We start from the raw sequence: 16,011 nt of genomic DNA on the forward strand, positions 1-16,011 counted from the left end.
TATTTTGGAGACGTAGCGTTAACTAACATCGTGTCGTTTGATAGCTCATTATCATAATTGTGAACGCTTGAAGACTGACATCCAGGTCAGTCGATATGAATACGCCAGATCTCATGCAGCCGGAGGTAACGTTAACAGTGCTACTCTAACATTAACGAACATTTGTGTGAGTTATTCATACCCAGCGGCCAGCAATCAGGGATCATTACATGCCCCACTGGCTTGTTATATCTTGCACTGCATGTGTGATTATACACACATCCACTGTGGTTTGTCCAGTGTTGTTCCCTTGTTTTTTCTAGTATAATTCTCTTGTGATTAATTCCAATTTAAAATTGATATATAATATTTTGTGACGCTGTGTTTTCACTTGTGTAATACAATTAAGGGATGGCTGGAATAGTTGTACTCAGGCATGTGTATTGCTTAACAATGCAGTTTTTTTTTCAGTCTTTCAGAGACAGATGCAGAGAATTTAGGAGATGGAGAAAAATGATTTTCATTTTCTCCTTAGGTAATCTTATTTCCTTTCCCTTTTATTTCCCAGAGTGTCTTTTATGAGTAATCAAAGGCAGCAGAAGCCTACGCTAACAGGCCAGCGTTTCAAAACCCGAAAGAGAGGTAAGAAGCTTTAACATATAATCACACAATTCTGCACACTAATAATAATAATTGAATATCTTTTTTAGGATAGTCTTATGCTGTGCTGTTATTCATCAACCAAGTCTCCACCGAAGAGTACGCTCACACCACATGTATTTAAATATATGTAAAACTTAAATGCATTGACATGTATTTACTGGCATATGTAAGTGGCAGGGATGAACTGAAATATATTTCTTTTCACCAGATGAAAAGGAGAGGTTTGACCCATCCCAGTTTCAGGAAAGTATTGTGCAAGGTCTGAATCAAACTGGCACTGGATTTGGAAGCTGTCGCAAAGTTCCTTGATGCCTCTGGGTGCTAAACTTGACTACCGGACGCTATGCTGGAGACACTATTCGACATCCTGGTGGCCGCGGAATGCTGGGTAAGTGGCTGGACACTGTTGGATTTTATCTGCTTTTACAAAAAACGTTTCAAAAGTAGCATTACTTATCAGTGGCTTTTTTAGCATGATTAACATGATGGGAGATGAAGTTAGGTGGTCATACAGCTAAGTACTAAATGCATCATCCAGAGCAAACAAGTGGCCTGTAGTTGTGTCTTTACTTGTGATGGCTACCACAATTGAAACATTAAAAAAATCTTTACATTTGTTATTAATGTATATATAGTTCTGTTTATATTGTTTGTAACTTGTTAAATATTATTATAATTTGCACTCTACAATTTTACGATTATAGTTATGTTCCTTGTAAATGTAGTGTTTGGTTTTTACTCTTAACTTCTACTTTTTTATCTCTTAGTTTACTATTACTGGTTTTTAGCACTGATATACCAAGACAAATTCCTTGTATGTCCAAACAATAAAGTCTGATTCTGATTCTTATCTTGTTTATATTTTGTTTTGTGTTTACCAATATTTGTTTCCCTATTGATGTCTTTTTCTATTTTTGCTATCCCTGTTTGCCACTGTAACAATGTAAATTTCCCTGCTGTCGGACAAATAAAGACTTATCTTATCTTAGTCAAGTTTTATGCAACTGTAAACAAAGTGTGAAAAATAAATCCACTCATCAGAGGCTTAAGACTCACACAGTGTGTTTCTTTACAGCCCCAGGGGGCACCTTGTCAGATGACGTGACATGCACAGACTTCTGTCTCTTCAAAGCACAAGAGGACATGGAGACCATGCAGGCATATGCACAGGTGAATATCAAACTCTTGCTCACTTTACAGTGTTATCACAAGCAAGTTAAAAATCTAAATTTTAGCCAGTACAAAGAACAAAACATGTTATGTTTCCTTTCAGGTCTTTAACAAGCTCATCAGGCGTTACAAATACTTGGAGAAGGGATTTGAGGAGGAGATTAAAAAGGTTTTTGGGATTTTTTGTTTTTTTACAGAAACATACAGTACCTGTCTAGGTCAGATTTCTGAATTCTTGACCACTTTATTCCAACCCTGACTCAAAATTCAGCCTAAAGGATTGTGTTTATATGTTTGTTCTGTGGCAGCTGCTGCTGTTTCTCAAGGGCTTCACAGAGTCTGAGCGCAACAAGCTGGCCATGCTAACAGGAATTCTGCTGGCCAATGGCAATATCTCTGCATCCATTCTCAGCAGCCTCTTCAATGAGAATCTGGTCAAAGAAGGTACAAAGTTCTCTCTAAAATGTGCTTAGTTATGTTTTTGGTTGTTCAGCAGATAAGGTCCCACAGGTAGAAGTAGTTGGACTGAGATGAAATAAGCAGATCTGAAAGAGGGAGAGAATCATCTTCTGCCTTGTTTTCTTTATTTCCTTCCCTCTTTACCACCTGTTTTTCATTGTTGCATTTTTTTAAATGTTAAGAAAGAAATTAAAATTGTTTCCCCACTGGGATAAACACTGTTATAGCCTTTCTCCTCACAAGTTGATACATGTAAATTAGTGGTAACTAAATGACACCCAACTTGTAGAGACTTAACCAAGAAGACTTGTAGAAGACCTCCACAAAGTACTGAATCAATGGTCTGAACTGTTTGACTGGCCACAAAAACTGGTTGAGGGACAGCCTTAGTTGGTCCACAATAGTGATGATCACCACAGCTTGATGTATCACGGCCTTTTAACAGAAATGACAGAGGGAGTTGCCTATACACAGAACTGTCACTAAAATGATATTCACTGAAATCACAATGTATTTTGTTTAGATGGCGATTCACATTTAATATACCTGTGGCTCAAACTCATTTTGTTGACTGCATCATTGCTTTTGAGGCATTGATCCAGTTAAAACCTGTCTAATCGCATCCTGTGGAGTTGTTTACCATGTATTACTCAGGCCTAAACATTATCCTGGCAGGTCTGTCACTAACAGCTGACTCACTTTTTATGCATTTGTTCAGGTGTTTCAGCGTGCTTTGCTGTAAAACTCTTCAAATCCTGGCTTTCTGAAAAGGACATCAACTCTGTTGCTGCCAGTCTCCGAAAGGTTGGCATGGACAACAGGCTCATGGTGAGAATTACACCTTAAATACAAAATCTTCACAAGGGTTTGGTGAAGAGTTATGCTTCCCTACACAAAAAGGGCTGACTATGTCTGTGAACTCTAAATAAGATTCAGGCAGATTATTCATTTTATTTTCCCCAAGCAGAGTTCCAGGCATCCATTGCTCAGGCAGTTAATGAACAAAGGCTTCCTAATTGCTGAACAAGGCTTGTCTGCTGAAGAGAGTCTGCCTCAATATTTGACCATGTGCCTTTTCAGGAGTTGTTCCCTGCCAACAAGCGCAGTTGTGAGCACTTCTCGAAGTACTTCACAGACGCTGGGCTCAAGGAGCTTTCGGACTTTGCCAGAAACCAGCAGTCCATAGGTGCTCGCAAGGAGCTGCAGAAAGAGCTTCAGGAGCTGATGTTACGTGGGGACCCCCTCAAAGATGTAAGTGTTGTTAGATTTTAGACCTGTTTTACTCCAAGTACGTTTTTGTTTGACAGCACTATGTAAGATTGCTTTCCTCTTAACCTCTGTCCGTTTTGTCTTGAGGAGTCTTGATTATATTATCTGCTCCTACAAGCCCCTGTATCCTTCTAGGGCTTTCGTACCTCAGACTTCTGCAGGAGTTGATAAGCAAAAAGTCTTGCATATGCTGGCCACTGGTTTGCCTGCTTTGCTAATAATGTTTGTTACATCTCTGCTCTTGGGCCTTACAGATCATTGCCTACATCCGAGAGGAAATCAAGAAGAACAACATCTCTGAGCAGACAATGATTGGACTAATTTGGTCCAGCGTAATGAGCTCAATGGAGTGGAACAAGAAGGAGGAGCTAGTCACAGAACAAGCCATCAAACACTTAAAGGTGACACCTCTGTTATATGGCTCTACTGTACCTTGACTCGTAACAGCAATGGCAGTACACTCAGAATCAAGAGAGCTAAAGAAACATAGAGATGTCGCTCTTCAAATTGTGCCTTGGAGATGTTTCAAAATCCAGGCTGCTGTAGGCTTTGAACTTAGCAGAGAAGATAATTGATTTACTAACCCAAAGCCATTCTACCAGTAAAGTGGAAGTAATGTAAGAAATCATAAAAATATCCTGAACCCCCCTCTTTTCCTTCGTGAGAATTTTCCCTCTTTTACATTCACAGCAATACAGCCCACTGTTGAAGGCTTTTACCTCCCAGGGCCTCTCTGAACTTACTCTTCTGCTGAAGATCCAAGAGTACTGTTATGACAATATCCACTTCATGAAAGCCTTTCAGAAAATTGTTGTTCTGCTCTACAAAGGTAAGTTCTTTTTTGTGCCCATAAGGCTCCTTTTAAACAGTTACGTTTACGGAAAAAGTTCATTTTGTACTGGGAAGCTATGAAGGCACATGTGAATTATGTGAATTATTATTAGATTACAGCTGAAGGTTTGTCTTGATTGATGTTGTCAACCTGCCTGGCAACATGTCTTTTTCAAGCACCTGTAGAAGCATCTGTGAGGTTGATGTCATGTTTGCTAGATTTTTATTTTTTTTAAATGTTCTTTAAAGCGGATGTCTTGAGTGAGGAGGCAATTCTGAAGTGGTACAACGAAGCCCACCTAGCCAAAGGGAAGAGTGTTTTCCTTGAACAGATGAAAAAGTTTGTTGAATGGCTCAAGAATGCAGAGGAAGGTAAACGCCTCACTGCCTTTGCTTTTTCTACATCCCACATCTGTAGGTTGCCAGAAAAACATGCCATGATTTTCTGCTTTATCTCACTTGTGCCTAATAACAAACTGATATAACTACCCCCTTCATTCAGTGTTTTTTTCTTAGAAGTGCAACAGCACTTCTACGTTCAAATGACACTGGTTGTAATGCTTCATATGGACAGATGTCTGAGAATAGTAATGATGGTGACTTCTGTTTTCTTTTTTTCAAAGAGTCTGAGTCTGAGGAAGAGGAAGCAGACTGAGGACCACGAGCTATAACTATCATCTTGATTTTTTATTTTTACATAAATACAGCACCAGATACCGTAGAAAGATTTGTTACAGAAGTCTGTCTATATTTCTTTTTTCCTTTTCTATTTTCTACCTCCTCATATCTAGTTAAACTGTAATGCAAGGGCTTTAATACTGTTTTTATTTTCAACTTGTTTTCTGATTCAATACTCGTACTCTCCTTTATTCTCCTCCAGGAGCCAGTCACAGTGCAACAGTTATATAGATTGAACCCCCTTTCGTGTAAGAAGGGGTGTTTTGGAAAGATATTCCCCTTTAAAATTAGCCAGTTTGATGGCATATTTCATAGCTATTACATTAAGTCACAGGTCCAACTGTGTAGCCATGATATCTTGGTCCTCTGAAAAGCAAATTTGTTTTTGTAACCTCATTTAACGTAGCTGCCAATTATGTGACGACTTTGAATTTATTGCCAGTTTTTAGATTGTGTCTCCATTATTGGTAATGGAGCCGTGCTGTTTCAAACAGCAGTGGTAATGGTGGCAATGCCCCATGAAATTAAATTTAATTGTTCCATACATCTTATGTAACAGAACCATGCTAGCTTTGTAGGATTTTTTTTTCTTTTACCATACAGTTTGACTTTTTAAAATAAATGGCAATTCATGATTTTCATTTCTGCTGTATTTATTATTACTGGGTACGTATGGCCACATCAAATAACTATTCTAGTGTAAACATATCAATTACTCTTAACTATTGGAGCGATTAGGAAAAATGTGAAGAAATTTCAGTCATATGTATGCAGCCAATCATATGGAGAAGTTATTGTAGAAATCAATTTGTTGTGTCACAGATCACCCTATCCCCTGAAATTTTCCATTGGTTGATCTCTATCCTCATCTAATCAAGTAATCAAGAAAGGTAGCCTGGCATGCATGACCTGAGGTGCAAACAACGATCTCATTCACTTCACTCCTATCCCACTTTAAATGGTAATTATAGTTCAGTCATGCATGCAAAAACGAGAGCAAGATGGTGATTCAAGATGTTATGAAAACAGAGGTCCATGTGCATTCATCACAACAAGTCTAAAAACAGACTGCCCATTTTAATGGTATGCTGAAAACAAACTCTGAATTTTGAGTACAACTATAATATTAAATCCCATTCCTTGAAGTGATGTTAGTTTTCATTTTCTAAACAAACCAAAATTTCTATATGTGATACTTATTACATGTACAGGCCTGAGCTTCAAACGGGACCATCATCTCTCACTGGAGAGGATCCATCTATGCATGCTTGAGTATTAATTTATTTATTTAAGCATCAGCTATAATACATTTAACCTAGTTTTTACCACACTGGAGTGCTTATAGTAAGAAGTACAGTATGTAGTTAAAGAGGAAGCTGAAAGAATCTTTGTGAATAGAATGGGTAATTAATACCAGTACAAGTCAACATGCATATTTCAAAGGAATATACTGTATAGTACAGCAGAGCATAAAAGCTTTACAGACTGATAATCAGTTTCACTCAGTGCCAACAGATGGCAGTAGGTCCTTAAGTGATGCTTCCTCCTGTTAAAGCCCTCCAGAGTTTCAGAGTCAAGCTCAAATAGAAAATGCCATTTTGAAGAAACCAGACTAGAAAGTATTAGACACAGGCAGAACTACAAAGTATCCAACACAAGTATTTTCTCTGCCTCTCTGTCCCAGGAGGATTTGTTTGCCTTTTGGTTTTATTTAGTCGCTCTAAAGAACATGAAACAATTTGGGAGACTGACATGCCTGCAGGGGGAAACACAGCTGCTTTAGGATTAATGTGTGAGGGTGCGTGCACATTTGTGTGTGTGTGTGTATAGTGCTGAATGGCAATGGAGCCCCACCTACCCTACCTGTTACTGTGCAAAGCACTGGCAATGCCATTGTGGTGTGACTGTTATCTGCTTGTTACCAGTGTTGCCTCACTTCACACCACACACACACAGAGCTCCTCCCTATGTGTCATTTTGTACAGGCGCTCAGCATAGCTGCACATTGAAGTATGCTCTGCTATAATGAGCTGTGCACACTGTGCCCTGACACATCTGTTTGTTTTGCTTATCTGCCAATTTTAAGCAATTACATATGCTGTTTTTTTCACAGGCGTATTTCAAGGCATACAAAGGTGTGAAAGTTGATGGTGGTAAACATACAGTATAAGACAGACTTTAACCATTTCTCTCAGTGGCAGGGAGGGCAGAGGTGTCTGCATTCATGTAGGGACTATGTTCACATATCTGTAAATTACGTTTTTCTGTGAGTTTTGTAATATTTTTTTATATTCTGTAATGACGATAAATGTGTCAGATAAAAAATTTGAGAAACCAAACATTGACTTCATTTATTTTTGGAAATTTTTGTGTCAGTTGGACTTCCAGCTTGAACTGAGCAGAGCTGCACAATGTGCCAGGGAATGCCAGGGGAGCTGTGGAGAGCAATTATTCTGGATTTCACACTGCAGCTTTGGTCAGTAAACATGACTTAGACTGCAATGCAGAGCTCATCTGAATAATGCCGTCAGAAAACACAGGGAGACAGGGCAACAATTCTTTTGAAGAGAGAGACTTCAGATAATTGCTTGGATTTCAATAAAAAAAAAAAAAACCCTCTGACCGTGTCATAATGTGCTAGGCACAAAAGATGCACTGTTTTTGTTTTGGACAAATTCTGAGTGATATTTGTTTGCTTTGCATTTCAAGCAGCATTGTGTTGCAGGGCAGTTTTTTCTGCTCTGCTGCTTTTGTATTTGTGGAAGACCACTCTAATGCTGGACTTAGCACTCAGGTGGACTATGGAAATGAGGATCAGCATGTTGACTCACTAAATGCTGCCAAACACCCTAAAGCAGTGTAGCCTCCCAACCCTGATGTAGTCATATTATGGACAACTGAGCACCCCTATGACAGGAAATAGCTGCTAAGCTCTTAAAACCAAGAGGGCTGAAGTGTTTTTGGGTTATAGGCTGACAGCTTCTGTTATCTGTCAGCTGCCCCCACTCAGCTCATGTTGGTCTCTGTCACTGGAGGTAATGCTGCCATCCTCACCAGCTTTGTCTCCAGGAGGAAGACTGCACATAGCTGCCTTTTTAATGTTGTGGCCTGGAACCATTATTCTTTAGGTTATTCATCATATATAATACTCCAGTTTCAGAGGCAGCTTAATTACAGTTGACAGCTGGGTTTGAACCTTTTAGATCGTGGCTGCTGCCTGACTGAGAATTCTGTACATTCTTTGGGCTTGGTCTCTGTATCCCTTAGTTTCTGTCTCTTATTGGCCTTGGACCTAATTTGTCATGATTCTAATTAGTAAAAAAAAACTTGTGAAATAAAGATTATAATAATTTTTATGAATGCCAACTAATGCCCAAATAACTAATATGCAGGTGGTATAGTGGATATTTCTTTTATCTAAAGCTAATCTATAATTAATATATTAATATATATTTAAAGTATTTAAAAAAAAACATGGTTGCTTGTGCGTACTGTGTACACAAGTGTTTTTCCAGTTGATTGTCAACAGATAAGTGTGACATGGGCGTTATGATGGTTTGGCAGGCAACACTGGCTGGATAAATTCTAATCAAACCTTTTCATATAGTGTGACTGTTAAGTAAGAGTGGCTGGGTTAAGGTGGCTAGGGCAATATATAGGTGCAACTGCTTGGGTGGGTTGTGTTGTCATACATTGCAAAAGCTACCACTTTTATTTCAACCACCAGAATAAACCGAGAAACTGAGATAGGCTTGACTATATTACTGCTTGGTACCATTTTTTCTGTCTGCTGAAGCCAGCGGTATCAGAGAAATAAGAGGTGTTATATTCTTTGTAAGAGCCCACTATGTTTCTTTGAATTGACTATTAACAGGAAATAAGCAACATTCAATGACCAAACTGTGGCTATTGTGCTCCTTCAACAGGTTATGCACATGCTATTAAAACTTGAAAGATGCAGCAAGAACATGACTTGTGGCTGTCCATTTAAGACACAAAATCAAACTAGGTAGTCAAACAAATGGTAGAATCTCAAAGGTGAGCGCCACAAAATTTGGAGAAAGGAGTTACAATTGAAACATACAAGGTGTGAAGACAGGATTCAGTGATCTGGTGGTCACCACAGACTAAAATAAGAATGTTTTCATTCCCTATAAGCCCCTCTGCCAGCTTATGGGGACCACACTGAGTGTGTGTAATGGCCTGGCTGTGAGAGTCCAGGGATTTAGCAGCTAGACTTGAGTCAACACTGAGGCTCATCACAAACATCATTACTTTCTCTTGGCTTGTCCTTTTCCCTCTTCTGAGGCCCAGGTCTGATAGCTGTGTACAAATGGTCGGGAACAACGGCATGGATGGCCTAGTTTGATAAAGAATGATAGACTCAAGGGCTACTATTTTCTGGGTACATGCTTGTTTCTGCTTCCATATCCAGAGGAGAAAAAAAAGCTTTTAAGGCTTCTTGTAGACCAGATGTTATTACCATCTCTCCTACTGCGGCTCACCCTGCTTATTTAAGACATTTCACTGATAATTCATATATGCAATTATTGTCATCAAGGTTTAACAGGCCACTGCTGGAAGTACAGGGACTTCATTTCGTTGGAGCCGTGCAAGAAATGAAAGGGAAGGGGTGGGCACTTTGACAGAGTACTCATGAGAATGCCACAGCTACATCACAGCACTTTGGCTGTGACAAACTGCACTGATAACTTGCAAATGGAATGAAAGTTCGCATCTCCAGAATGTTTTTAATGAGTCTCCCTGAAGTGTGGCATAATAACTCTGGCATGGAGGGGGGGTGGGGTGGGGGACTGTTCGTCTGCATGCAACTCTCAGCTTTCTTTTGCCCGTTTATGCACCAGCGGCTCTTGGGACTCAGACAGGCTGTGGAAAGACATGAAAAAGCCTCTACAAAACTGTTTGTTTTCGAAAGGAAAGGCAGAGTAGGGAGGAATCCACTCAATATGAAAAAATGAAATATTTTTCCAGTTACCTTGCAATTATTCAATAAAACCCATTCAAATATAAAGAATACTGAAGACAGAACAGGCAACAGTAAAAACTCTATCAAGGGTCTCAATCTTTTGCACTTCAGGTGAATGTGCAAAACAAGTTTTGTGTCTACATAGAAATGTAATTTTGTAGCATTACATATTTTAATCATTTTTTTTTATCTTTCAATACAAAATGGATGAGAATAATGTTTCCTATCAGAGGCGGTCCTGGCTAGATTTGCGCCCCGGGCGAACCATCCCTGCCCCTTATTTGGAAGCAGTTTGTGTTGTGTGGTCTGGCATCAGTCTATCCCTCGCCCCCCTCCCCCTTGCCAACCTCTGCAGTCGCAAGTTGATCCCCCGTCCCCCTCCCCCTTGCCTCTTCGGACACACACAACCTGTATGACTCTCAGCAGCAAGTTGACGTGACAATGAGGGCGCCCTAGCGCCCATTCCACTAACTTGACATGGAAATAAGCGGTAGTCTAGAAAACTGGCGAGTTTTGTTTTGAGTTTAGTTTTTGTTTTGTTTACGAGCGCCCTCACATAGATTGCCCATAGCAAAAACCGGCCCTGTTTCCTATGGAGAGGCAGGGCAGAACCAGTGAGAAAAAATATATATGGGAGTATATATTTACATATAGTGTGATAATTTGAAATTGCAACATGCTTTGATCTAATCAGCAGCTGATGCATGAGTTAAAAGATGACTCATTTGGTCAATATTAATGACACACAGGAAACAGATGTGTTTAAATGAACGGCCAAAAAATTAAAATTAAACCAAAGACTGCTTTAATTTTAAAGACCAATCATCAAGATCCACAAACATGCACTTCTAATTAGCTGTGTTTTGAGTATAAGGACAAATGTATTAATTCAAGAATGCATATACTGTGCTCTGTCAGCTTTGTCCATTTTCTCATCTGTTTTCTTCTCTGTCTGCCAATTATATACTATTTCATCATACTACAACATTTAAACTGAAATAATATAATAAATAAGGGTTTTTAGCTCAATTTTGTAGTTTTGTAGTTATTGCATTCTTTTTTTCCCTACAGAAATTCTACATTTCTAGCATAGATGTATATGGTATAATTAATGTCAGAGTAAGATATCAGACTTGACTCACTTTTGGCCAAATAACCTGACGTGTAGTTATTAAGCCTAGTTATTTTTGCACATAAAGATAATAGGCAACCACAGGATACGAATGGTGTTACTTTTGCCATGCTTCGGCAACAATAGGTAGAACCCCAAAAGCAGACTCAAAAACGAAGGCACAGATGAGTGATGAGATTCCGAGGTTTATTAATGAAAGGAAGGAGGGGATGAGAACTGGACTCGGAGGACGAATGGGGAGCAGGTCCGGGTGGCCCAGGGTGCCGGGCCGATGTTCCGGGAAAGTGCGGCAATCCACCGGGAGACCGGGAAGACTGGCCACCGAACTTTATCCGGAGGCGAGGGACTGACGGCTGCGCTGGTCGGGCTAGGCAGAGGCGAAGAACAACAAACAACAATTATTTCTTTCTCCAAAGGAAAAACACTGTGAACGCTAGAGATAATTCAGAGTAGACTCTGTAGTTCAGCCGGAACATTACCGCGTAGGGTACTGAGACGATCTGGCAGCTTGTAGCTGGAGAACCAGGGTAGATATCTGGCAGTGATGAGTGGATATGAAACAGGTGTGACCAGTGCAACCCGTCCCGCCCCTAAAAGGAAGCAAAACCAACACACACACACACACACACACACACACACACACACACACGGGGAGGGTGCCATAACAACTTTATTCAACTGGTCATCATCAACAGCTGATAGTAGACTAGCTTTTTATGTGTATTTGATCTGATCTAATCTAATCTATTTAATGTAATTAGCTGAACTTGCAAGTAAAATAAAAGTCAAAACAAAATACAGGTTCTACTGTCAACAAGATTATTGCAAACTGTCTTAAAATCACTGCATCACTTTAACTCTGTTTCTTCCCTCAAGCACATGGGCATCCAACCTCTGTGCCTCTCTCTTTCTCTCTCTTTCTTTGTCATTCTCTCCTGTAGTTTTGTGCCACTTTGTCTTTCTCCTCTTGTTGCTTTCTGCAGGTATTTCTGCCTCCTGCTGCTCCCTCAACCCTGCTGCCAACGTCTAGTCGTATTGTTGCTGTTATGAATATTATTTTTCATATTACTTTGTATCTCAGTTTAGAAGCTGCATTATGCTATGCCTTAGGTCACTGCTCTAAAAGCATTGACCTAAGGTCTGGCTGTGCAGGCAAAAATGGCACAAATTGCTGCACTACCTGGACTAAAAATCATAGTGCATCTTCCACCTTTAAAGCATCTACAACATATTGTCTTTAAGAAAGAAAATATCTTTGTTAAAATTGTATGGGGTCATTGATTAGAAATGTACACAAAAGTCGGCCAACATGTTATTTGGGTGGGATATTGCTGTAGAGGATCTGTACATGTAACGGTTAACTGGCTATCAGACATTAATAAAAATATGAATGTTACCAATATTAATATTACTTAATTGATTATTAAATACTGTAATAGGATTTAATTTATATTAAATCCACCTCAGATGCACCGTCCTGGAAACAGGGACAGACAGCCTATTTGCTAAATCAGTGTCATAAAGTATACTAACTTATAGTCCAACAAATTACAGTCTAACAGATGGAATGCTCACAGATCACTTTGTATTCATATGTAATTGTCATATGGCAAATAAATAAATAAAGAAAAGAAAAACAATTTTACCATTGTTTAAAACTAATGAGTTAACTTACCCCAGATGTATTTATTTTTCTTTTCTTGAAAGAATTTTGCCAAAATATTGAACAGTTATTCAACATCAGGAGCCCTCAGATTATGGCCGGAAGCAGATTCCCTGTTCATGTGATGTGATAAATTATTTGTCCTGTCAAACTGAAAACCTCCACCACATGTTTATTACTGAGCTTCAAAGATGCTTGTAGGTAGATTGTGTTTCATGTTTCATGTTTACTGCGCAGATGTGAGTGCAGCATCAGTCTTCTCATCTAACTATAATTGGATGCCCAATTGTTATAAGCCCATTCTGTTGAAATGCAGGAAGGATATCTGGATGTATACACATAATGTATTCTCTGATTCTCCTGTTAATTTTGAATGTTTTCCCTCATACACTTAATGTGAAACTCCATTTAAAGCTCATGATGAAATAAAATACATTGACCATCTCCTCTGAAATGTAACCAGGCTCATCTGAGCTCTGAGAGCAGTGACTAAGATCCTGAAACCAGTGTGGTATTTTAAAATAAGCATGGTACATTTTTTCTGTTTGTTTAGCCCTGGTTCTGTTTGTCAGGCTGTCAGGAGAAACAGGAGAAACATTTTACTGCTACCATAGTATAAAGAACAGTCTTTATAACAATTTCAGTCTTTATAACAATTTCAATTTAAAACGGAGCATCACTCCAAACACCAACACAGCACAATTCTTTACGGTACAACCAAACAGCAAACACACACAACATCAACGAACGAACCAGCGCCCCATAAGTGAGAAATGCTCACCGTAATCAGCTGGCCTGGTGCGGGAGTAGGTGCGCTGAAGTTGCCAGGAACGCCGCAGGTCACGACACGTCCGAAGTTCGTGACGCCAAATTCTTGTGGTATATTTGATTGTGTTGTTGTGAAGATGATGAAGAGAAGATCTTTCTTGTATATAGAAGTTTATTACAAAGAAGTTCAGCATCAAGACAAGCACCGCGGTAGCCTGTGAGAGGATCCGAGCCAATATGGATCTCTCTCCAACAGCTCTAAACATCAGTATATATATATATATGTTAGTTGTCTTTATGATTTATATGTCCTCACTTTTCCAAGAAACAGAAAGAAGGGAGGGAAGGCCCTTATCTCTAACACCTACAGATTTATATTAACAAATGTATGGTCTTGGCTATTAACCTAAACATGAACCCAAAGACTGGAGTAAACATAAATAAATTTCAGACATTCTTAAAGGAGTGAAAACATATGTAAAACTTCAGACATTCCAAGAAAGTAAAAACCATACATGGAACATTCTGTACACCACACTTCCCTCAAGCACATGGGCATCCAACCTCTGTGCCTCTCTCTTTCTCTTTGTTATTCTCTCCTGTAGTTTTGTGCCACTTTGTCTTTCTCCTCTTGTTGCTTTCTGCAGGTATTTCTGCCTCCTGCTGCTCCCTCAACCCTGCTGCCAACGTCTAGTCGTATTGTTGCTGTTATGAATATTATTTTTCATATTACTTTGTATCTCAGTTTAGAAGCTGCATTATGCTATGCCTTAGGTCACTGCTCTAAAAGCATTGACCTAAGGTCTGGCTGTGCAGGCAAAAATGGCACAAATTGCTGCACTACCTGGACTTCTAATTAGCTGAGTTTTGAGTATAAAGACAAATGTATTAATTTAAGAATGCATATACTGTGCTCTGTCAGCTTTGTCCATTTTCTCATCTGTTTTCTTCTCTGTCTGCCAATTATATACTATTTCATCATACTACAACATTTAAACTGAAATAATATAATAAATAAGGGTTTTTAGCTCAATTTTGTAGTTTTGTAGTTATTGCATTCTTTTTTTCCCTACAGAAATTCTACATTTCTAGCATAGATGTATATGGTATAATTAATGTCAGAGTAAGATATCAGACTTGACTCACTTTTGGCCAAATAACCTGACGTGTAGTTATTAAGCCTAGTTATTTTTGCACATAAAGATAATAGGCAACCACAGGATACGAATGGTGTTACTTTTGCCATGCTTCGGCAACAATAGGTAGAACCCCAAAAGCAGACTCAAAAACGAAGGCACAGATGAGTGATGAGATTCCGAGGTTTATTAATGAAAGGAAGGAGGGGATGAGAACTGGACTCGGAGGACGAATGGGGAGCAGGTCCGGGTGGCCCAGGGTGCCGGGCCGATGTTCCGGGAAAGTGCGGCAATCCACCGGGAGACCGGGAAGACTGGCCACCGAACTTTATCCGGAGGCGAGGGACTGACGGCTGCGCTGGTCGGGCTAGGCAGAGGCGAAGAACAACAAACAACAATTATTTCTTTCTCCAAAGGAAAAACACTGTGAACGCTAGAGATAATTCAGAGTAGACTCTGTAGTTCAGCCGGAACGTTACCGCGTAGGGTACTGAGACGATCTGGCAGCTTGTAGCTGGAGAACCAGGGTAGATATCTGGCAGTGATGAGTGGATATGAAACAGGTGTGACCAGTGCAACCCGTCCCGCCCCTAAAAGGAAGCAAAACCAACACACACACACACACACACACACACACACGGGGAGGGTGCCATAACAACTTTATTCAACTGGTCATCATCAACAGCTGATAGTAGATTAGCTTTTTATGTGTATTTGATCTGATCTAATCTAATCTATTTAATGTAATTAGCTGAACTTGCAAGTAAAATAAAAGTCAAAACAAAATACAGGTTCTACTGTCAACAAGATTATTGCAAACTGTCTTAAAATCACTGCATCACTTTAACTCTGTTTCTTCCCTCAAGCACATGGGCATCCAACCTCTGTGCCTCTCTCTTTCTCTTTGTCATTCTCTCCTGTAGTTTTGTGCCACTTTGTCTTTCTCCTCTTGTTGCTTTCTGCAGGTATTTCTGCCTCCTGCTGCTCCCTCAACCCTGCTGCCAACGTCTAGTCGTATTGTTGCTGTTATGAATATTATTTTTCATATTACTTTGTATCTCAGTTTAGAAGCTGCATTATGCTATGCCTTAGGTCACTGCTCTAAAAGCATTGACCTAAGGTCTGGCTGTGCAGGCAAAAATGGCACATGTCCTATCAAACCTCCACCACATGTTTATTACTGAGCTTCAAAGATGCTTGTAGGTAGATTGTGTTTCATGTTTCATGTTTACTGCGCAGATGTGAGTGCAGCATCAGTCTTCTCATCTAACTATAA

The 16,011-nt window shown here is 39.6% G+C and overlaps 1 pseudogene; it reads left to right on the forward strand.

The window, feature by feature from the left end:
• The first annotated feature begins 547 nt into the window (after positions 1-547).
• Positions 548-5,690, forward strand: LOC108888057 (eIF5-mimic protein 2-A-like; annotated as a pseudogene).
• The last annotated feature ends 10,321 nt before the right edge of the window (positions 5,691-16,011 follow it).

This window comes from Lates calcarifer, unplaced genomic scaffold (genome assembly GCF_001640805.2).
Source record: "Lates calcarifer isolate ASB-BC8 unplaced genomic scaffold, TLL_Latcal_v3 _unitig_1287_quiver_1002, whole genome shotgun sequence".
NCBI lineage: Eukaryota > Metazoa > Chordata > Actinopteri > Centropomidae > Lates > Lates calcarifer.